General features: G+C 49.6%; 14 non-coding genes across 14 annotated transcripts; all 14 read right to left on the bottom strand.

Annotated features, from left to right (window-relative positions):
- Positions 1–55: 55 nt before the first annotated feature.
- On the bottom strand, positions 56–174 carry LOC124562946. The gene has a single exon (XR_006969749.1). It is a non-coding gene; the product is annotated as a 5S ribosomal RNA (ribosomal RNA).
- A 1,013-nt stretch (positions 175–1,187) lies between these two features.
- Positions 1,188–1,306, bottom strand: LOC124562945. Its single transcript, XR_006969748.1, has one exon. It is a non-coding gene; the product is annotated as a 5S ribosomal RNA (ribosomal RNA).
- Positions 1,307–2,319: 1,013 nt separating this feature from the next.
- On the bottom strand, positions 2,320–2,438 carry LOC124562944. The gene has a single exon (XR_006969747.1). It is a non-coding gene; the product is annotated as a 5S ribosomal RNA (ribosomal RNA).
- Positions 2,439–10,056: 7,618 nt separating this feature from the next.
- Positions 10,057–10,175, bottom strand: LOC124562943. The gene has a single exon (XR_006969746.1). It is a non-coding gene; the product is annotated as a 5S ribosomal RNA (ribosomal RNA).
- A 1,014-nt stretch (positions 10,176–11,189) lies between these two features.
- On the bottom strand, positions 11,190–11,308 carry LOC124562941. The gene has a single exon (XR_006969745.1). It is a non-coding gene; the product is annotated as a 5S ribosomal RNA (ribosomal RNA).
- Positions 11,309–12,321: 1,013 nt separating this feature from the next.
- On the bottom strand, positions 12,322–12,440 carry LOC124562940. Its single transcript, XR_006969744.1, has one exon. It is a non-coding gene; the product is annotated as a 5S ribosomal RNA (ribosomal RNA).
- Positions 12,441–13,454: 1,014 nt separating this feature from the next.
- LOC124562938 lies at positions 13,455–13,573 on the bottom strand. Its single transcript, XR_006969742.1, has one exon. It is a non-coding gene; the product is annotated as a 5S ribosomal RNA (ribosomal RNA).
- A 1,013-nt stretch (positions 13,574–14,586) lies between these two features.
- Positions 14,587–14,705, bottom strand: LOC124562937. Its single transcript, XR_006969741.1, has one exon. It is a non-coding gene; the product is annotated as a 5S ribosomal RNA (ribosomal RNA).
- Positions 14,706–15,718: 1,013 nt separating this feature from the next.
- LOC124562936 lies at positions 15,719–15,837 on the bottom strand. The gene has a single exon (XR_006969740.1). It is a non-coding gene; the product is annotated as a 5S ribosomal RNA (ribosomal RNA).
- A 1,015-nt stretch (positions 15,838–16,852) lies between these two features.
- On the bottom strand, positions 16,853–16,971 carry LOC124562935. Its single transcript, XR_006969739.1, has one exon. It is a non-coding gene; the product is annotated as a 5S ribosomal RNA (ribosomal RNA).
- Positions 16,972–17,983: 1,012 nt separating this feature from the next.
- On the bottom strand, positions 17,984–18,102 carry LOC124562934. Its single transcript, XR_006969738.1, has one exon. It is a non-coding gene; the product is annotated as a 5S ribosomal RNA (ribosomal RNA).
- Positions 18,103–19,116: 1,014 nt separating this feature from the next.
- Positions 19,117–19,235, bottom strand: LOC124562933. The gene has a single exon (XR_006969737.1). It is a non-coding gene; the product is annotated as a 5S ribosomal RNA (ribosomal RNA).
- Positions 19,236–20,248: 1,013 nt separating this feature from the next.
- LOC124562932 lies at positions 20,249–20,367 on the bottom strand. Its single transcript, XR_006969736.1, has one exon. It is a non-coding gene; the product is annotated as a 5S ribosomal RNA (ribosomal RNA).
- A 1,013-nt stretch (positions 20,368–21,380) lies between these two features.
- LOC124562930 lies at positions 21,381–21,499 on the bottom strand. Its single transcript, XR_006969735.1, has one exon. It is a non-coding gene; the product is annotated as a 5S ribosomal RNA (ribosomal RNA).
- Positions 21,500–22,244: the final 745 nt, after the last annotated feature.

Here is a 22,244-nt window from a genome sequence, read left to right as displayed (position 1 = left end):
CAGAACGGTGGTATGGAAAGAGGGCGGTATAAAAAAAAAAAGGTAAATGAAAGGGAGCCAACAGCACGTGGTGTTCCCAGGTGGTCACCCATCCAAGTACTAACCACGCCCGATGTTGCTTAACTTCGGTGATCGGACGAGAACCGGTGTACTCAACATGGTATGGCCGTTGGCGCCCATATAATGTAGGCGCATGGCAGAATTCGCATTCGGTTCTTATCCCAACACACACAAAATCATACTTTTCGGTCGAAAGCAGCCGCATTTTTTTTTTTATTGACAATTCGTCACGTTAGCGCGAACGCAATCCTGAGTTCCAAAACTTATGAGCCGGAAGGACGCGCTTCGTGTATTTTTTTTTTTTTGTGAGATTTATAAATTTATTTATTAACATTACATCGTTACAAGCTAACACCTTTACAACATAAAACACGAACAGAGTTGTAATTGTAAGCACTTCCTTCTGCAATCCGACGTGCCAGCAGAGCGACTGCCGAATTAGCGGGCGCGCCGCCGTGTGTGTGAGACGCGCAGCTTCTCGTTGCACCTCCTGTCATCCGCTTGGCGCGTGCAGCCTTCGACACTCGCGGAAGACGCATCTTGTCCCTGGTGTCCAGCGCAGGAGGGTTGGCGCGCGGCCGACCGGCGTATGGCCTGTGCGGGGTGTGGCAGAGTGTTGTTGGAGGGCGCCACTGCTGGCGATGTGAGCTTCCTCGCCTCGCCTCAGACGAGGTGTTTGCGTAATTTGCAGTGCATTCGCACCATTCCTGTCCCTGTCCCCGTCCCGACTTGTCCCGACTTTGCTCGGCTGCCGCTCGCTGCCGCTCGGGTCGTGGCCCATATAACAGCGCAAGCACAAGAAACGTCTGCAGGAGATGACGAGACGAGACGAGACGACTAAGGAATATATTTATAATTACATATCGAAGTAGGAATTGTACACCGCTACACAACAACAGGCGCTGACGTATTTCAGAACACATCTGCCGATTCGTACTGTTTTGTCGTTTTCAAAGACTTCCTGGCGAACTTGGTTAGCACATTCTCCCTCAAACTGAGATATTTACTGCAATTTCGCACCTTATGGTCATTACAGTAGATTAAAATGCTTAAGCAAGAATCTTTGTCCCAACAGAACGGTGGTATGGAAAGAGGGCGGTATAAAAAAAAAAAGGTAAATGAAAGGGAGCCAACAGCACGTGGTGTTCCCAGGTGGTCACCCATCCAAGTACTAACCACGCCCGATGTTGCTTAACTTCGGTGATCGGACGAGAACCGGTGTACTCAACATGGTATGGCCGTTGGCGCCCATATAATGTAGGCGCATGGCAGAATTCGCATTCGGTTCTTATCCCAACACACACAAAATCATACTTTTCGGTCGAAAGCAGCCGCATTTTTTTTTTATTGACAATTCGTCACGTTAGCGCGAACGCAATCCTGAGTTCCAAAACTTATGAGCCGGAAGGACGCGCTTCGTGTATTTTTTTTTTTTTTGTGAGATTTATAAATTTATTTATTAACATTACATCGTTACAAGCTAACACCTTTACAACATAAAACACGAACAGAGTTGTAATTGTAAGCACTTCCTTCTGCAATCCGACGTGCCAGCAGAGCGACTGCCGAATTAGCGGGCGCGCCGCCGTGTGTGTGAGACGCGCAGCTTCTCGTTGCACCTCCTGTCATCCGCTTGGCGCGTGCAGCCTTCGACACTCGCGGAAGACGCATCTTGTCCCTGGTGTCCAGCGCAGGAGGGTTGGCGCGCGGCCGACCGGCGTATGGCCTGTGCGGGGTGTGGCAGAGTGTTGTTGGAGGGCGCCACTGCTGGCGATGTGAGCTTCCTCGCCTCGCCTCAGACGAGGTGTTTGCGTAATTTGCAGTGCATTCGCACCATTCCTGTCCCTGTCCCCGTCCCGACTTGTCCCGACTTTGCTCGGCTGCCGCTCGCTGCCGCTCGGGTCGTGGCCCATATAACAGCGCAAGCACAAGAAACGTCTGCAGGAGATGACGAGACGAGACGAGACGACTAAGGAATATATTTATAATTACATATCGAAGTAGGAATTGTACACCGCTACACAACAACAGGCGCTGACGTATTTCAGAACACATCTGCCGATTCGTACTGTTTTGTCGTTTTCAAAGACTTCCTGGCGAACTTGGTTAGCACATTCTCCCTCAAACTGAGATATTTACTGCAATTTCGCACCTTATGGTCATTACAGTAGATTAAAATGCTTAAGCAAGAATCTTTGTCCCAACAGAACGGTGGTATGGAAAGAGGGCGGTATAAAAAAAAAAAGGTAAATGAAAGGGAGCCAACAGCACGTGGTGTTCCCAGGTGGTCACCCATCCAAGTACTAACCACGCCCGATGTTGCTTAACTTCGGTGATCGGACGAGAACCGGTGTACTCAACATGGTATGGCCGTTGGCGCCCATATAATGTAGGCGCATGGCAGAATTCGCATTCGGTTCTTATCCCAACACACACAAAATCATACTTTTCGGTCGAAAGCAGCCGCATTTTTTTTTTATTGACAATTCGTCACGTTAGCGCGAACGCAATCCTGAGTTCCAAAACTTATGAGCCGGAAGGACGCGCTTCGTGTATTTTTTTTTTTTTTTGTGAGATTTATAAATTTATTTATTAACATTACATCGTTACAAGCTAACACCTTTACAACATAAAACACGAACAGAGTTGTAATTGTAAGCACTTCCTTCTGCAATCCGACGTGCCAGCAGAGCGACTGCCGAATTAGCGGGCGCGCCGCCGTGTGTGTGAGACGCGCAGCTTCTCGTTGCACCTCCTGTCATCCGCTTGGCGCGTGCAGCCTTCGACACTCGCGGAAGACGCATCTTGTCCCTGGTGTCCAGCGCAGGAGGGTTGGCGCGCGGCCGACCGGCGTATGGCCTGTGCGGGGTGTGGCAGAGTGTTGTTGGAGGGCGCCACTGCTGGCGATGTGAGCTTCCTCGCCTCGCCTCAGACGAGGTGTTTGCGTAATTTGCAGTGCATTCGCACCATTCCTGTCCCTGTCCCCGTCCCGACTTGTCCCGACTTTGCTCGGCTGCCGCTCGCTGCCGCTCGGGTCGTGGCCCATATAACAGCGCAAGCACAAGAAACGTCTGCAGGAGATGACGAGACGAGACGAGACGACTAAGGAATATATTTATAATTACATATCGAAGTAGGAATTGTACACCGCTACACAACAACAGGCGCTGACGTATTTCAGAACACATCTGCCGATTCGTACTGTTTTGTCGTTTTCAAAGACTTCCTGGCGAACTTGGTTAGCACATTCTCCCTCAAACTGAGATATTTACTGCAATTTCGCACCTTATGGTCATTACAGTAGATTAAAATGCTTAAGCAAGAATCTTTGTCCCAACAGAACGGTGGTATGGAAAGAGGGCGGTATAAAAAAAAAAAGGTAAATGAAAGGGAGCCAACAGCACGTGGTGTTCCCAGGTGGTCACCCATCCAAGTACTAACCACGCCCGATGTTGCTTAACTTCGGTGATCGGACGAGAACTTTTTTTTTTTTTTTTTTTTTTTTTTTTTTTTTTTTTTTTATTTTTTTTTTCTTTTTTTTTCTTATTTTTTTTTTTTTTTTTTTTTTTTTTTTTTTTTTTTGTTTTACGGTGGTATGGAAAGAGGGCGGTATAAAAAAAAAAAGGTAAATGAAAGGGAGCCAACAGCACGTGGTGTTCCCAGGTGGTCACCCATCCAAGTACTAACCACGCCCGATGTTGCTTAACTTCGGTGATCGGTCGAGAACTTTTTTTTTTTTTTTTTTGTTTTTTTTTTCTTCTTTTGTTGTTGTTTTGTTGAAAAAAAACTAAATATACTTTCTTGGAAGATCAGGCCAAGGTGGCTACGGAGGCAAAGCAGGCAGGGGTCGCAATCCGAGGCCTGGCCACAAAGCCTCCGGCGCCCTCCCAACCCGAGAAACGTGGAATAACGAAAAGAGTGGTGTGTAGGACGCCCTTTAATAATGTGTGACAGAGCATTATTATATATATATATATTGTTTTTTTTTTGTTATTTTTTTTATTTTTACTTTCTTGGAAGATCAGGCCAGGGTGGCTACGGAGGCAAAGCAGGCAGGGGTCGCAATCCGAGGCCTGGCCACAGTGTCTCCGGCGCCCTCCCAACCCGAGAAACGTGGAATAACGGAATGTTAGGAAGGAGTCACGAAGACGCGAAACACAAATAAAAACCATGCTCGGAGGACAGTGACCACAAGTCGGCAGCGGTAGCCCACCGCCGCCAGAGAAAAGCAAAGAAAGGGACTCTCAAAAAACAACCACACTAAACATTGCCAAATATGTCTGGCGCACGGGAATGGCGAAGTCGACGCAATTCCGGCAGCAGCAAACATATTTCGTCGTCTCGAGAAGCTTGATAAGCTTGATTTCCGTGCCCAGAAGGCAACCATTACAAACACAAAATATCTGGAAGCACCGTTCCAAAGTTCAGGGACAAGTCAACGACGGTCCATAAATAGTCACAAAAATGAAGTAAGTGTCAGCAATAGGGAACAAACGTCAAATCCAGGAGAGAAGACTAATAGGGAGAATCCTAAGAACAACCGTTCACAATGGCGGGAGGAAAGTCGAGCCGGTGAGACAAATTGACTGTCAGACATCAAGAAAATAGATACATATACATCATTCCGCATGTCCCGCCAAAAGGTACAGTGGAAATGGAAGTACATAATCATGGCAGGAGAGAAATATTTAAAGTGGCAAAGGCGGTCCGTAAAGCGACATCTAAAAATCGGGCATAATGGGAAACACACTTCGGATTCTGTTTCTCCCGTCCATAATAGTCCCAAAGATATGTCAAGAACTGCAAGCGATCCATGAGTCGGAGAGAGAAAATCGCATGTGCGGCATGTGCGGCAATCCACACGGTAGCGTTTCTCTTGGTGGCAGGATACGGCCGCCAGTCGGGAACCAGGATATACAAGGGCTGCACGGCACGCGGGGTAGTCCTATTAATCAACGCCAACATCGCACAGGTGGCATCCCACACCACTTTAAATTGGGGGCACACAAATCGGTGTTCGATCGTGTCTTCAGCCGCGCACCGCCCACAGAGGCCACTCGGGAGGAGATTGATCGCGTGGAGTTTTGCATTCGTGGCAACGGTGCGATTCACAACTTTATACCAGGTGTCCCGAACATCGGATGTCAACAATGGACTGGAGATATTGGACCACACCGTCCGCCAATCGTATTGCGGCAGCCGCAACTCCCATTTGTTAGTCGGCGGAGTTCCACGGAGGGCCTCTGCGATCGCGCGGACGTTACCCCGGCGTCGGTCGTCACCTATCAGATAGCTTGTGTGGAGGAAATACTGGCGAACGAAATTCAATTGATACGGGATAGCCTGGACAGAGACAGGCGCGCGGAGAGAAGCTGGGCGGTAAAGGTCGAAGAGTGCAGACGTGGGGCACTGCCCAGCAGTGGCGATCACACAGTTGGTCCGGTGGAGCAAAAGAGCAGCACACTTGGAAGGAAAATCGACCATACCTAGGCCGCCTCTGTCCGGCGGGAGCACACAAATATTGTAGGCGACTTTAAAGATTTCGCCTCGCCAGACCAGCCAAGAGACAGCATGCTTGATAGCCCGTTCGATCTCCTTCGGCACCGGCAAAACTTGAGCCAAGTACCAGGCCTTGGCCAACATCTGGGTATTAACAACCGAAACCCTCTCCAGCAATGATAAATTTCGTTTGGCGGCAGCCTGAGTCGCCGCCCGAACAGAATATAACACCGCGCGCCAATTTAACACCGTCATTCGTTGTACATTTGGAGTCATCTGGATCCCGAGAATCTTATGTCGCAACTGTACGGTATACCAATCACGACGGACATCTCTCATGGTCACAGTAAGCGGCAGTAAGATGGACTTACGGGGGTTGACAACCGCACCCGATGCCGTTTCAAACTGTTGAAGGAGGAGACGGAGCGCATCAATATCGTCGGGGCGTTGGATAAAGACCCCCAAATCATCAGCATACGCCCGACAGACAAGCGAACCCGCACCAAACGGTACACCGTGGCAAACAGCCGTTATTTTGCGGAGTAGAGGATCCAAGGCTAAGACGAATAAGCCCATGGAAAGTGGGCACCCTTGGCGGACGGACCTGTTCAGCCTGAGGACATTACTGGCCTGACCATGAAAAAGGATTCGGGAAGTAGCCGATTTCAAAAGGTTGGATATCACATTCGTGAATTGTAAACCAAACCCGAACTTAGACATAACCCGCCGCAAGTACTCGTGACTGATTCTGTCGAACGCGTTGTGAAAATCAATGGAGAGTATCGCAGCTCGGCCGCCACGGCTGGATGCGGCATAAGCGATACATTCACGATACGCGAGGACAGCATCATAAATATTCCGTCCAGGTACGGCACACGATTGAGATGGGCTAATGACGGACTTCAACGCCGGCCGCAGACGGTGTGAAAAGCAGCGCGCGACGATTTTATAATCGGCGTTTAATAAAGTAATCGGCCGTAAAGTCACCGCACTTGGGGTGCCAGTTGTTTTCGGGACGAGGACGATGAGCCCCTCTAAAAATTCGTCCGGCACATCGAGGCCGTTATGGATTTCATTGACCATGGCAACGAAAATATCAGTTAAAAGGCCGGAAAATTTAACATAAAATTCGACAGGAATTCCGTCATTGCCAGGGGCTTTTCCCTTCGGGCTAGCCTTAATAGCGGCAGAAACATCATCAGCTGTAAAACGCTCATTTAAAAGAAGTCTATCCTGACGCGTTAAAATGGAAGGCAGGTCACGTAAAAATGTCTGCAAGGAGGCGTCATTCAAAGGTTGAAATTGAAAGAGACGAGAGTAGTGATCGTAAATTTCGTCCTGAATCACCCGTCGATCTGAAGTCCTAAGGCCGTCACGCGTAATCCAGTCCGTAAATAAAAGTTTTTCACGCCGCAGACGGGCTCGTCGTAAATGATACAAGGAAAGTGGTTCCTTCAACGTAGGATCGAAAGGCCTGCTACGGACGACAGAGCCCTGTGCCTTGCGATACAGATGGTTTAAAATCTTCGCTTTAATCTTCCGTAACGTGGGAAGTAGCTCAGGGCGGTCGGTAACCCGAGTAATTAAATCCCGTAAACAATCGCGATAAAAATCGACCGTCATCATGTCCCAATGGGCGTTGTCACGACAATAATTGATGAGCAAACTACGAATGGCCGGTTTAGCGTGACGGAGCCACCAATCGACAGTAGAACTCGCCTGCGGGCGGCGCTGAAGAAGTTGGCGCCACAACAAATGCACCTGTTCGACAAGACTGACGTCATCCAAAACACTAACATTGAATTTCCAATAGGAGCGCGTACGTTCCGGGCGAACGTACGGGACATTAAAAGCACACAAATAACCACAATGATCCGAAAAAGCGACGGGAGCAACTTCTGCCTGCAAGATGGAAGCAGTAAGATCCGGCGAGATATAAATTCTGTCCAATCTGCTATGCCCAGTAGGATAAAAATAAGTAAAACCTGCAGCAGTCGGACTAAAACGAAGCCACGTGTCCTTAAATTTGTAAATGTCAACTAAATTTTGCAGTGCAAGACACTTATTCGCCGTCGGCTCCTGGTCGGCATCACGCAAAACACAATTAAAATCGCCACCGAAGATGATCCGACGGTGGTTTCGATGGAAAAGCTGACATACATCATGAGCGAAAAAGGTATTCCTCAGACGTTTATTGTCAGTTCCAGAGGGGGCATACACGTTAACAAAAAATATGTCGCAGATGACACACGCCAACCCTCGTCCATCCGGTAAAATTGCTATGTTGTTATACTCTAAACCGGGCGTGATTAAAATCGCCGTACCAAAGCCTACTTCCGGATCAATATTAAGAATAACATTAAACGCAGTAAGATGCGGGACAACGTCAGCTGTAAGTTCTTGAAGGAAAATCACATCACAACAAGCAGATTGCAAAAAGTATAAAAGGGCGTCAATTTTACGGGCACTGCGGATTCTATTGACATTAAGTGTCAGGACGCGTAACTGGTGGAAGGCACGCGTCAGGGTGGACTCTTGAACTTAAGCAAGACTAGAAAAAATTATCCTCCTCCACATCTTCAGACCACTGCATGGTGTCCGAAGGAACAGGTGGGGCATCCGGGACGGCCCGGGAAGCGGGGGTGGCGGGCACCGACACAGGTGGACCGTGCACGAAAGGTGCGTCGCGACGCTCTTGGACCAAGGAATCCGTTAGTCCCTCAACGGCCTGTTCAAAGGAAACGCCGTCGCCCTCAGTGGGCGCCGTTTTCGAACGTTTCTTAGACCGCCTACGCTTTGGTTTGGGATCGGCAGGGGCGGACTGGGTGGAAACTTGGGACACCTCACTTTCTGCGCTGCTAGCATCCGCCTCGCCAGAAGTGGACAGGCCCGGTTGTGACTGCAATTTCCGCTTGTCTGTCGGTGGGGCGGGGACGGAAATCGGCCGGGGAGACTCGACCAACATTTCAGAAGACTCCCCAACAGGCACGTCCGGAACACTTACGGCTGGCAAATCAGCAATACTGACCTCGCGAGGGGTGAGTTCGGCAGGTAAACTTTGTTCCGACACAACCGGGGGCACGACTACTGTCGGCGGAGTCACATTATCGGACACAACAGCCACAGCCGCAGGAGCGGCAGAAGCCTGTCGGTCGGTCGGGGCGACTGAGGGGGGTCCAACCAACGCGCCTGCATACGTAGTGTTGTCAACAGCTTCGCGCGGCAGCTGTGCCGGCCTGCGTAAAGTGCAGGTTTGTCGCAAATGATCCGTTTTGCCACACACTGAGCACGTCTGCGGCTGCCCACTATAGCTAAGGAAAGCTCGCGTGCCAGCAATGATCAGATACGAGGGTATATGTTTCTTTAAATCTACACGTACTGTCCGAACACCATTCAAAACCCGGTACCTAAAACCTGCAGGCCACACATCATTCTCCACACTTAGAACGGTGCCAAATTCGCCAAGTTTACGAGCAATGGCCTCATTGGGGCACTCAAAGGGAACATTATAAACCTTCACATTTCGAATGCCGAAGCCTGCCGGCAGTATCAAAACATCAGACAAAGTACCGTCCACGTGCTCAAATTTCTTAACGCCACCACTTGCAGTAACTAGCTTATCGACACAATCCGCGTTCGGAAGTTTCAAAAAGACAGAGTTTTGAATAAAATCGAGCTGAATGCCGACCAAATCAGATTCGGGAATACGCAATTCGGAAAATATCCATTCGTGAACATCAAAAGGAGACGGTCTAGCCGCGTTCCTATCAAAAACACACTGTACGGAGTTAGCACGATTCATAATAAAGCGTCAATAAACTTACAGGAACTAGTAGAGAAGAGAGAACGCTGCGAGGCGCAGCACCAAACACGCGACGAAGACACCGCCTGCAGCACACGAAGGTGACAGCAGGCACGAGCCGAACACACGTCCGGGCTGGCGCGCGGCCGACCGGCGTATGGCCTGTGCGGGGTGTGGCAGAGTGTTGTTGGAGGGCGCCACTGCTGGCGATGTGAGCTTCCTCGCCTCGCCTCAGACGAGGTGTTTGCGTAATTTGCAGTGCATTCGCACCATTCCTGTCCCTGTCCCCGTCCCGACTTGTCCCGACTTTGCTCGGCTGCCGCTCGCTGCCGCTCGGGTCGTGGCCCATATAACAGCGCAAGCACAAGAAACGTCTGCAGGAGATGACGAGACGAGACGAGACGACTAAGGAATATATTTATAATTACATATCGAAGTAGGAATTGTACACCGCTACACAACAACAGGCGCTGACGTATTTCAGAACACATCTGCCGATTCGTACTGTTTTGTCGTTTTCAAAGACTTCCTGGCGAACTTGGTTAGCACATTCTCCCTCAAACTGAGATATTTACTGCAATTTCGCACCTTATGGTCATTACAGTAGATTAAAATGCTTAAGCAAGAATCTTTGTCCCAACAGAACGGTGGTATGGAAAGAGGGCGGTATAAAAAAAAAAAGGTAAATGAAAGGGAGCCAACAGCACGTGGTGTTCCCAGGTGGTCACCCATCCAAGTACTAACCACGCCCGATGTTGCTTAACTTCGGTGATCGGACGAGAACCGGTGTACTCAACATGGTATGGCCGTTGGCGCCCATATAATGTAGGCGCATGGCAGAATTCGCATTCGGTTCTTATCCCAACACACACAAAATCATACTTTTCGGTCGAAAGCAGCCGCATTTTTTTTTTTATTGACAATTCGTCACGTTAGCGCGAACGCAATCCTGAGTTCCAAAACTTATGAGCCGGAAGGACGCGCTTCGTGTATTTTTTTTTTTTTTGTGAGATTTATAAATTTATTTATTAACATTACATCGTTACAAGCTAACACCTTTACAACATAAAACACGAACAGAGTTGTAATTGTAAGCACTTCCTTCTGCAATCCGACGTGCCAGCAGAGCGACTGCCGAATTAGCGGGCGCGCCGCCGTGTGTGTGAGACGCGCAGCTTCTCGTTGCACCTCCTGTCATCCGCTTGGCGCGTGCAGCCTTCGACACTCGCGGAAGACGCATCTTGTCCCTGGTGTCCAGCGCAGGAGGGTTGGCGCGCGGCCGACCGGCGTATGGCCTGTGCGGGGTGTGGCAGAGTGTTGTTGGAGGGCGCCACTGCTGGCGATGTGAGCTTCCTCGCCTCGCCTCAGACGAGGTGTTTGCGTAATTTGCAGTGCATTCGCACCATTCCTGTCCCTGTCCCCGTCCCGACTTGTCCCGACTTTGCTCGGCTGCCGCTCGCTGCCGCTCGGGTCGTGGCCCATATAACAGCGCAAGCACAAGAAACGTCTGCAGGAGATGACGAGACGAGACGAGACGACTAAGGAATATATTTATAATTACATATCGAAGTAGGAATTGTACACCGCTACACAACAACAGGCGCTGACGTATTTCAGAACACATCTGCCGATTCGTACTGTTTTGTCGTTTTCAAAGACTTCCTGGCGAACTTGGTTAGCACATTCTCCCTCAAACTGAGATATTTACTGCAATTTCGCACCTTATGGTCATTACAGTAGATTAAAATGCTTAAGCAAGAATCTTTGTCCCAACAGAACGGTGGTATGGAAAGAGGGCGGTATAAAAAAAAAAAGGTAAATGAAAGGGAGCCAACAGCACGTGGTGTTCCCAGGTGGTCACCCATCCAAGTACTAACCACGCCCGATGTTGCTTAACTTCGGTGATCGGACGAGAACCGGTGTACTCAACATGGTATGGCCGTTGGCGCCCATATAATGTAGGCGCATGGCAGAATTCGCATTCGGTTCTTATCCCAACACACACAAAATCATACTTTTCGGTCGAAAGCAGCCGCATTTTTTTTTTATTGACAATTCGTCACGTTAGCGCGAACGCAATCCTGAGTTCCAAAACTTATGAGCCGGAAGGACGCGCTTCGTGTATTTTTTTTTTTTTTGTGAGATTTATAAATTTATTTATTAACATTACATCGTTACAAGCTAACACCTTTACAACATAAAACACGAACAGAGTTGTAATTGTAAGCACTTCCTTCTGCAATCCGACGTGCCAGCAGAGCGACTGCCGAATTAGCGGGCGCGCCGCCGTGTGTGTGAGACGCGCAGCTTCTCGTTGCACCTCCTGTCATCCGCTTGGCGCGTGCAGCCTTCGACACTCGCGGAAGACGCATCTTGTCCCTGGTGTCCAGCGCAGGAGGGTTGGCGCGCGGCCGACCGGCGTATGGCCTGTGCGGGGTGTGGCAGAGTGTTGTTGGAGGGCGCCACTGCTGGCGATGTGAGCTTCCTCGCCTCGCCTCAGACGAGGTGTTTGCGTAATTTGCAGTGCATTCGCACCATTCCTGTCCCTGTCCCCGTCCCGACTTGTCCCGACTTTGCTCGGCTGCCGCTCGCTGCCGCTCGGGTCGTGGCCCATATAACAGCGCAAGCACAAGAAACGTCTGCAGGAGATGACGAGACGAGACGAGACGACTAAGGAATATATTTATAATTACATATCGAAGTAGGAATTGTACACCGCTACACAACAACAGGCGCTGACGTATTTCAGAACACATCTGCCGATTCGTACTGTTTTGTCGTTTTCAAAGACTTCCTGGCGAACTTGGTTAGCACATTCTCCCTCAAACTGAGATATTTACTGCAATTTCGCACCTTATGGTCATTACAGTAGATTAAAATGCTTAAGCAAGAATCTTTGTCCCAACAGAACGGTGGTATGGAAAGAGGGCGGTATAAAAAAAAAAAGGTAAATGAAAGGGAGCCAACAGCACGTGGTGTTCCCAGGTGGTCACCCATCCAAGTACTAACCACGCCCGATGTTGCTTAACTTCGGTGATCGGACGAGAACCGGTGTACTCAACATGGTATGGCCGTTGGCGCCCATATAATGTAGGCGCATGGCAGAATTCGCATTCGGTTCTTATCCCAACACACACAAAATCATACTTTTCGGTCGAAAGCAGCCGCATTTTTTTTTTTATTGACAATTCGTCACGTTAGCGCGAACGCAATCCTGAGTTCCAAAACTTATGAGCCGGAAGGACGCGCTTCGTGTATTTTTTTTTTTTTTGTGAGATTTATAAATTTATTTATTAACATTACATCGTTACAAGCTAACACCTTTACAACATAAAACACGAACAGAGTTGTAATTGTAAGCACTTCCTTCTGCAATCCGACGTGCCAGCAGAGCGACTGCCGAATTAGCGGGCGCGCCGCCGTGTGTGTGAGACGCGCAGCTTCTCGTTGCACCTCCTGTCATCCGCTTGGCGCGTGCAGCCTTCGACACTCGCGGAAGACGCATCTTGTCCCTGGTGTCCAGCGCAGGAGGGTTGGCGCGCGGCCGACCGGCGTATGGCCTGTGCGGGGTGTGGCAGAGTGTTGTTGGAGGGCGCCACTGCTGGCGATGTGAGCTTCCTCGCCTCGCCTCAGACGAGGTGTTTGCGTAATTTGCAGTGCATTCGCACCATTCCTGTCCCTGTCCCCGTCCCGACTTGTCCCGACTTTGCTCGGCTGCCGCTCGCTGCCGCTCGGGTCGTGGCCCATATAACAGCGCAAGCACAAGAAACGTCTGCAGGAGATGACGAGACGAGACGAGACGACTAAGGAATATATTTATAATTACATATCGAAGTAGGAATTGTACACCGCTACACAACAACAGGCGCTGACGTATTTCAGAACACATCTGCCGATTCGTACTGTTTTGTCGTTTTCAAAGACTTCCTGGCGAACTTGGTTAGCACATTCTCCCTCAAACTGAGATATTTACTGCAATTTCGCACCTTATGGTCATTACAGTAGATTAAAATGCTTAAGCAAGAATCTTTGTCCCAACAGAACGGTGGTATGGAAAGAGGGCGGTATAAAAAAAAAAAGGTAAATGAAAGGGAGCCAACAGCACGTGGTGTTCCCAGGTGGTCACCCATCCAAGTACTAACCACGCCCGATGTTGCTTAACTTCGGTGATCGGACGAGAACCGGTGTACTCAACATGGTATGGCCGTTGGCGCCCATATAATGTAGGCGCATGGCAGAATTCGCATTCGGTTCTTATCCCAACACACACAAAATCATACTTTTCGGTCGAAAGCAGCCGCATTTTTTTTTTATTGACAATTCGTCACGTTAGCGCGAACGCAATCCTGAGTTCCAAAACTTATGAGCCGGAAGGACGCGCTTCGTGTATTTTTTTTTTTTTTGTGAGATTTATAAATTTATTTATTAACATTACATCGTTACAAGCTAACACCTTTACAACATAAAACACGAACAGAGTTGTAATTGTAAGCACTTCCTTCTGCAATCCGACGTGCCAGCAGAGCGACTGCCGAATTAGCGGGCGCGCCGCCGTGTGTGTGAGACGCGCAGCTTCTCGTTGCACCTCCTGTCATCCGCTTGGCGCGTGCAGCCTTCGACACTCGCGGAAGACGCATCTTGTCCCTGGTGTCCAGCGCAGGAGGGTTGGCGCGCGGCCGACCGGCGTATGGCCTGTGCGGGGTGTGGCAGAGTGTTGTTGGAGGGCGCCACTGCTGGCGATGTGAGCTTCCTCGCCTCGCCTCAGACGAGGTGTTTGCGTAATTTGCAGTGCATTCGCACCATTCCTGTCCCTGTCCCCGTCCCGACTTGTCCCGACTTTGCTCGGCTGCCGCTCGCTGCCGCTCGGGTCGTGGCCCATATAACAGCGCAAGCACAAGAAACGTCTGCAGGAGATGACGAGACGAGACGAGACGACTAAGGAATATATTTATAATTACATATCGAAGTAGGAATTGTACACCGCTACACAACAACAGGCGCTGACGTATTTCAGAACACATCTGCCGATTCGTACTGTTTTGTCGTTTTCAAAGACTTCCTGGCGAACTTGGTTAGCACATTCTCCCTCAAACTGAGATATTTACTGCAATTTCGCACCTTATGGTCATTACAGTAGATTAAAATGCTTAAGCAAGAATCTTTGTCCCAACAGAACGGTGGTATGGAAAGAGGGCGGTATAAAAAAAAAAAGGTAAATGAAAGGGAGCCAACAGCACGTGGTGTTCCCAGGTGGTCACCCATCCAAGTACTAACCACGCCCGATGTTGCTTAACTTCGGTGATCGGACGAGAACCGGTGTACTCAACATGGTATGGCCGTTGGCGCCCATATAATGTAGGCGCATGGCAGAATTCGCATTCGGTTCTTATCCCAACACACACAAAATCATACTTTTCGGTCGAAAGCAGCCGCATTTTTTTTTTATTGACAATTCGTCACGTTAGCGCGAACGCAATCCTGAGTTCCAAAACTTATGAGCCGGAAGGACGCGCTTCGTGTATTTTTTTTTTTTTTGTGAGATTTATAAATTTATTTATTAACATTACATCGTTACAAGCTAACACCTTTACAACATAAAACACGAACAGAGTTGTAATTGTAAGCACTTCCTTCTGCAATCCGACGTGCCAGCAGAGCGACTGCCGAATTAGCGGGCGCGCCGCCGTGTGTGTGAGACGCGCAGCTTCTCGTTGCACCTCCTGTCATCCGCTTGGCGCGTGCAGCCTTCGACACTCGCGGAAGACGCATCTTGTCCCTGGTGTCCAGCGCAGGAGGGTTGGCGCGCGGCCGACCGGCGTATGGCCTGTGCGGGGTGTGGCAGAGTGTTGTTGGAGGGCGCCACTGCTGGCGATGTGAGCTTCCTCGCCTCGCCTCAGACGAGGTGTTTGCGTAATTTGCAGTGCATTCGCACCATTCCTGTCCCTGTCCCCGTCCCGACTTGTCCCGACTTTGCTCGGCTGCCGCTCGCTGCCGCTCGGGTCGTGGCCCATATAACAGCGCAAGCACAAGAAACGTCTGCAGCAGATGACGAGACGAGACGAGACGACTAAGGAATATATTTATAATTACATATCGAAGTAGGAATTGTACACCGCTACACAACAACAGGCGCTGACGTATTTCAGAACACATCTGCCGATTCGTACTGTTTTGTCGTTTTCAAAGACTTCCTGGCGAACTTGGTTAGCACATTCTCCCTCAAACTGAGATATTTACTGCAATTTCGCACCTTATGGTCATTACAGTAGATTAAAATGCTTAAGCAAGAATCTTTGTCCCAACAGAACGGTGGTATGGAAAGAGGGCGGTATAAAAAAAAAAAGGTAAATGAAAGGGAGCCAACAGCACGTGGTGTTCCCAGGTGGTCACCCATCCAAGTACTAACCACGCCCGATGTTGCTTAACTTCGGTGATCGGACGAGAACCGGTGTACTCAACATGGTATGGCCGTTGGCGCCCATATAATGTAGGCGCATGGCAGAATTCGCATTCGGTTCTTATCCCAACACACACAAAATCATACTTTTCGGTCGAAAGCAGCCGCATTTTTTTTTTATTGACAATTCGTCACGTTAGCGCGAACGCAATCCTGAGTTCCAAAACTTATGAGCCGGAAGGACGCGCTTCGTGTATTTTTTTTTTTTTTTTGTGAGATTTATAAATTTATTTATTAACATTACATCGTTACAAGCTAACACCTTTACAACATAAAACACGAACAGAGTTGTAATTGTAAGCACTTCCTTCTGCAATCCGACGTGCCAGCAGAGCGACTGCCGAATTAGCGGGCGCGCCGCCGTGTGTGTGAGACGCGCAGCTTCTCGTTGCACCTCCTGTCATCCGCTTGGCGCGTGCAGCCTTCGACACTCGCGGAAGACGCATCTTGTCCCTGGTGTCCAGCGCAGGAGGGTTGGCGCGCGGCCGACCGGCGTATGGCCTGTGCGGGGTGTGGCAGAGTGTTGTTGGAGGGCGCCACTGCTGGCGATGTGAGCTTCCTCGCCTCGCCTCAGACGAGGTGTTTGCGTAATTTGCAGTGCATTCGCACCATTCCTGTCCCTGTCCCCGTCCCGACTTGTCCCGACTTTGCTCGACTGCCGCTCGCTGCCGCTCGGGTCGTGGCCCATATAACAGCGCAAGCACAAGAAACGTCTGCAGGAGATGACGAGACGAGACGAGACGACTAAGGAATATATTTATAATTACATATCGAAGTAGGAATTGTACACCGCTACACAACAACAGGCGCTGACGTATTTCAGAACACATCTGCCGATTCGTACTGTTTTGTCGTTTTCAAAGACTTCCTGGCGAACTTGGTTAGCACATTCTCCCTCAAACTGAGATATTTACTGCAATTTCGCACCTTATGGTCATTACAGTAGATTAAAATGCTTAAGCAAGAATCTTTGTCCCAACAGAACGGTGGTATGGAAAGAGGGCGGTATAAAAAAAAAAAGGTAAATGAAAGGGAGCCAACAGCACGTGGTGTTCCCAGGTGGTCACCCATCCAAGTACTAACCACGCCCGATGTTGCTTAACTTCGGTGATCGGACGAGAACCGGTGTACTCAACATGGTATGGCCGTTGGCGCCCATATAATGTAGGCGCATGGCAGAATTCGCATTCGGTTCTTATCCCAACACACACAAAATCATACTTTTCGGTCGAAAGCAGCCGCATTTTTTTTTTATTGACAATTCGTCACGTTAGCGCGAACGCAATCCTGAGTTCCAAAACTTATGAGCCGGAAGGACGCGCTTCGTGTATTTTTTTTTTTTTGTGAGATTTATAAATTTATTTATTAACATTACATCGTTACAAGCTAACACCTTTACAACATAAAACACGAACAGAGTTGTAATTGTAAGCACTTCCTTCTGCAATCCGACGTGCCAGCAGAGCGACTGCCGAATTAGCGGGCGCGCCGCCGTGTGTGTGAGACGCGCAGCTTCTCGTTGCACCTCCTGTCATCCGCTTGGCGCGTGCAGCCTTCGACACTCGCGGAAGACGCATCTTGTCCCTGGTGTCCAGCGCAGGAGGGTTGGCGCGCGGCCGACCGGCGTATGGCCTGTGCGGGGTGTGGCAGAGTGTTGTTGGAGGGCGCCACTGCTGGCGATGTGAGCTTCCTCGCCTCGCCTCAGACGAGGTGTTTGCGTAATTTGCAGTGCATTCGCACCATTCCTGTCCCTGTCCCCGTCCCGACTTGTCCCGACTTTGCTCGGCTGCCGCTCGCTGCCGCTCGGGTCGTGGCCCATATAACAGCGCAAGCACAAGAAACGTCTGCAGGAGATGACGAGACGAGACGAGACGACTAAGGAATATATTTATAATTACATATCGAAGTAGGAATTGTACACCGCTACACAACAACAGGCGCTGACGTATTTCAGAACACATCTGCCGATTCGTACTGTTTTGTCGTTTTCAAAGACTTCCTGGCGAACTTGGTTAGCACATTCTCCCTCAAACTGAGATATTTACTGCAATTTCGCACCTTATGGTCATTACAGTAGATTAAAATGCTTAAGCAAGAATCTTTGTCCCAACAGAACGGTGGTATGGAAAGAGGGCGGTATAAAAAAAAAAAGGTAAATGAAAGGGAGCCAACAGCACGTGGTGTTCCCAGGTGGTCACCCATCCAAGTACTAACCACGCCCGATGTTGCTTAACTTCGGTGATCGGACGAGAACCGGTGTACTCAACATGGTATGGCCGTTGGCGCCCATATAATGTAGGCGCATGGCAGAATTCGCATTCGGTTCTTATCCCAACACACACAAAATCATACTTTTCGGTCGAAAGCAGCCGCATTTTTTTTTTATTGACAATTCGTCACGTTAGCGCGAACGCAATCCTGAGTTCCAAAACTTATGAGCCGGAAGGACGCGCTTCGTGTATTTTTTTTTTTTTTTGTGAGATTTATAAATTTATTTATTAACATTACATCGTTACAAGCTAACACCTTTACAACATAAAACACGAACAGAGTTGTAATTGTAAGCACTTCCTTCTGCAATCCGACGTGCCAGCAGAGCGACTGCCGAATTAGCGGGCGCGCCGCCGTGTGTGTGAGACGCGCAGCTTCTCGTTGCACCTCCTGTCATCCGCTTGGCGCGTGCAGCCTTCGACACTCGCGGAAGACGCATCTTGTCCCTGGTGTCCAGCGCAGGAGGGTTGGCGCGCGGCCGACCGGCGTATGGCCTGTGCGGGGTGTGGCAGAGTGTTGTTGGAGGGCGCCACTGCTGGCGATGTGAGCTTCCTCGCCTCGCCTCAGACGAGGTGTTTGCGTAATTTGCAGTGCATTCGCACCATTCCTGTCCCTGTCCCCGTCCCGACTTGTCCCGACTTTGCTCGGCTGCCGCTCGCTGCCGCTCGGGTCGTGGCCCATATAACAGCGCAAGCACAAGAAACGTCTGCAGGAGATGACGAGACGAGACGAGACGACTAAGGAATATATTTATAATTACATATCGAAGTAGGAATTGTACACCGCTACACAACAACAGGCGCTGACGTATTTCAGAACACATCTGCCGATTCGTACTGTTTTGTCGTTTTCAAAGACTTCCTGGCGAACTTGGTTAGCACATTCTCCCTCAAACTGAGATATTTACTGCAATTTCGCACCTTATGGTCATTACAGTAGATTAAAATGCTTAAGCAAGAATCTTTGTCCCAACAGAACGGTGGTATGGAAAGAGGGCGGTATAAAAAAAAAAAGGTAAATGAAAGGGAGCCAACAGCACGTGGTGTTCCCAGGTGGTCACCCATCCAAGTACTAACCACGCCCGATGTTGCTTAACTTCGGTGATCGGACGAGAACCGGTGTACTCAACATGGTATGGCCGTTGGCGCCCATATAATGTAGGCGCATGGCAGAATTCGCATTCGGTTCTTATCCCAACACACACAAAATCATACTTTTCGGTCGAAAGCAGCCGCATTTTTTTTTTATTGACAATTCGTCACGTTAGCGCGAACGCAATCCTGAGTTCCAAAACTTATGAGCCGGAAGGACGCGCTTCGTGTATTTTTTTTTTTTTTGTGAGATTTATAAATTTATTTATTAACATTACATCGTTACAAGCTAACACCTTTACAACATAAAACACGAACAGAGTTGTAATTGTAAGCACTTCCTTCTGCAATCCGACGTGCCAGCAGAGCGACTGCCGAATTAGCGGGCGCGCCGCCGTGTGTGTGAGACGCGCAGCTTCTCGTTGCACCTCCTGTCATCCGCTTGGCGCGTGCAGCCTTCGACACTCGCGGAAGACGCATCTTGTCCCTGGTGTCCAGCGCAGGAGGGTTGGCGCGCGGCCGACCGGCGTATGGCCTGTGCGGGGTGTGGCAGAGTGTTGTTGGAGGGCGCCACTGCTGGCGATGTGAGCTTCCTCGCCTCGCCTCAGACGAGGTGTTTGCGTAATTTGCAGTGCATTCGCACCATTCCTGTCCCTGTCCCCGTCCCGACTTGTCCCGACTTTGCTCGGCTGCCGCTCGCTGCCGCTCGGGTCGTGGCCCATATAACAGCGCAAGCACAAGAAACGTCTGCAGGAGATGACGAGACGAGACGAGACGACTAAGGAATATATTTATAATTACATATCGAAGTAGGAATTGTACACCGCTACACAACAACAGGCGCTGACGTATTTCAGAACACATCTGCCGATTCGTACTGTTTTGTCGTTTTCAAAGACTTCCTGGCGAACTTGGTTAGCACATTCTCCCTCAAACTGAGATATTTACTGCAATTTCGCACCTTATGGTCATTACAGTAGATTAAAATGCTTAAGCAAGAATCTTTGTCCCAACAGAACGGTGGTATGGAAAGAGGGCGGTATAAAAAAAAAAAGGTAAATGAAAGGGAGCCAACAGCACGTGGTGTTCCCAGGTGGTCACCCATCCAAGTACTAACCACGCCCGATGTTGCTTAACTTCGGTGATCGGACGAGAACCGGTGTACTCAACATGGTATGGCCGTTGGCGCCCATATAATGTAGGCGCATGGCAGAATTCGCATTCGGTTCTTATCCCAACACACACAAAATCATACTTTTCGGTCGAAAGCAGCCGCATTTTTTTTTTATTGACAATTCGTCACGTTAGCGCGAACGCAATCCTGAGTTCCAAAACTTATGAGCCGGAAGGACGCGCTTCGTGTATTTTTTTTTTTTTTGTGAGATTTATAAATTTATTTATTAACATTACATCGTTACAAGCTAACACCTTTACAACATAAAACACGAACAGAGTTGTAATTGTAAGCACTTCCTTCTGCAATCCGACGTGCCAGCAGAGCGACTGCCGAATTAGCGGGCGCGCCGCCGTGTGTGTGAGACGCGCAGCTTCTCGTTGCACCTCCTGTCATCCGCTTGGCGCGTGCAGCCTTCGACACTCGCGGAAGACGCATCTTGTCCCTGGTGTCCAGCGCAGGAGGGTTGGCGCGCGGCCGACCGGCGTATGGCCTGTGCGGGGTGTGGCAGAGTGTTGTTGGAGGGCGCCACTGCTGGCGATGTGAGCTTCCTCGCCTCGCCTCAGACGAGGTGTTTGCGTAATTTGCAGTGCATTCGCACCATTCCTGTCCCTGTCCCCGTCCCGACTTGTCCCGACTTTGCTCGGCTGCCGCTCGCTGCCGCTCGGGTCGTGGCCCATATAACAGCGCAAGCACAAGAAACGTCTGCAGGAGATGACGAGACGAGACGAGACGACTAAGGAATATATTTATAATTACATATCGAAGTAGGAATTGTACACCGCTACACAACAACAGGCGCTGACGTATTTCAGAACACATCTGCCGATTCGTACTGTTTTGTCGTTTTCAAAGACTTCCTGGCGAACTTGGTTAGCACATTCTCCCTCAAACTGAGATATTTACTGCAATTTCGCACCTTATGGTCATTACAGTAGATTAAAATGCTTAAGCAAGAATCTTTGTCCCAACAGAACGGTGGTATGGAAAGAGGGCGGTATAAAAAAAAAAAGGTAAATGAAAGGGAGCCAACAGCACGTGGTGTTCCCAGGTGGTCACCCATCCAAGTACTAACCACGCCCGATGTTGCTTAACTTCGGTGATCGGACGAGAACCGGTGTACTCAACATGGTATGGCCGTTGGCGCCCATATAATGTAGGCGCATGGCAGAATTCGCATTCGGTTCTTATCCCAACACACACAAAATCATACTTTTCGGTCGAAAGCAGCCGCATTTTTTTTTTATTGACAATTCGTCACGTTAGCGCGAACGCAATCCTGAGTTCCAAAACTTATGAGCCGGAAGGACGCGCTTCGTGTATTTTTTTTTTTTTGTGAGATTTATAAATTTATTTATTAACATTACATCGTTACAAGCTAACACCTTTACAACATAAAACACGAACAGAGTTGTAATTGTAAGCACTTCCTTCTGCAATCCGACGTGCCAGCAGAGCGACTGCCGAATTAGCGGGCGCGCCGCCGTGTGTGTGAGACGCGCAGCTTCTCGTTGCACCTCCTGTCATCCGCTTGGCGCGTGCAGCCTTCGACACTCGCGGAAGACGCATCTTGTCCCTGGTGTCCAGCGCAGGAGGGTTGGCGCGCGGCCGACCGGCGTATGGCCTGTGCGGGGTGTGGCAGAGTGTTGTTGGAGGGCGCCACTGCTGGCGATGTGAGCTTCCTCGCCTCGCCTCAGACGAGGTGTTTGCGTAATTTGCAGTGCATTCGCACCATTCCTGTCCCTGTCCCCGTCCCGACTTGTCCCGACTTTGCTCGGCTGCCGCTCGCTGCCGCTCGGGTCGTGGCCCATATAACAGCGCAAGCACAAGAAACGTCTGCAGGAGATGACGAGACGAGACGAGACGACTAAGGAATATATTTATAATTAC

The sequence above is a fragment of the Schistocerca americana genome, unplaced genomic scaffold (genome assembly GCF_021461395.2).
Source record: "Schistocerca americana isolate TAMUIC-IGC-003095 unplaced genomic scaffold, iqSchAmer2.1 HiC_scaffold_119, whole genome shotgun sequence".
NCBI classification, from domain to species: Eukaryota; Metazoa; Arthropoda; class Insecta; order Orthoptera; family Acrididae; genus Schistocerca; species Schistocerca americana.
Note: the sequence above shows the minus strand (reverse complement) of the source record. Positions and strands in the feature narration are given on the sequence as shown.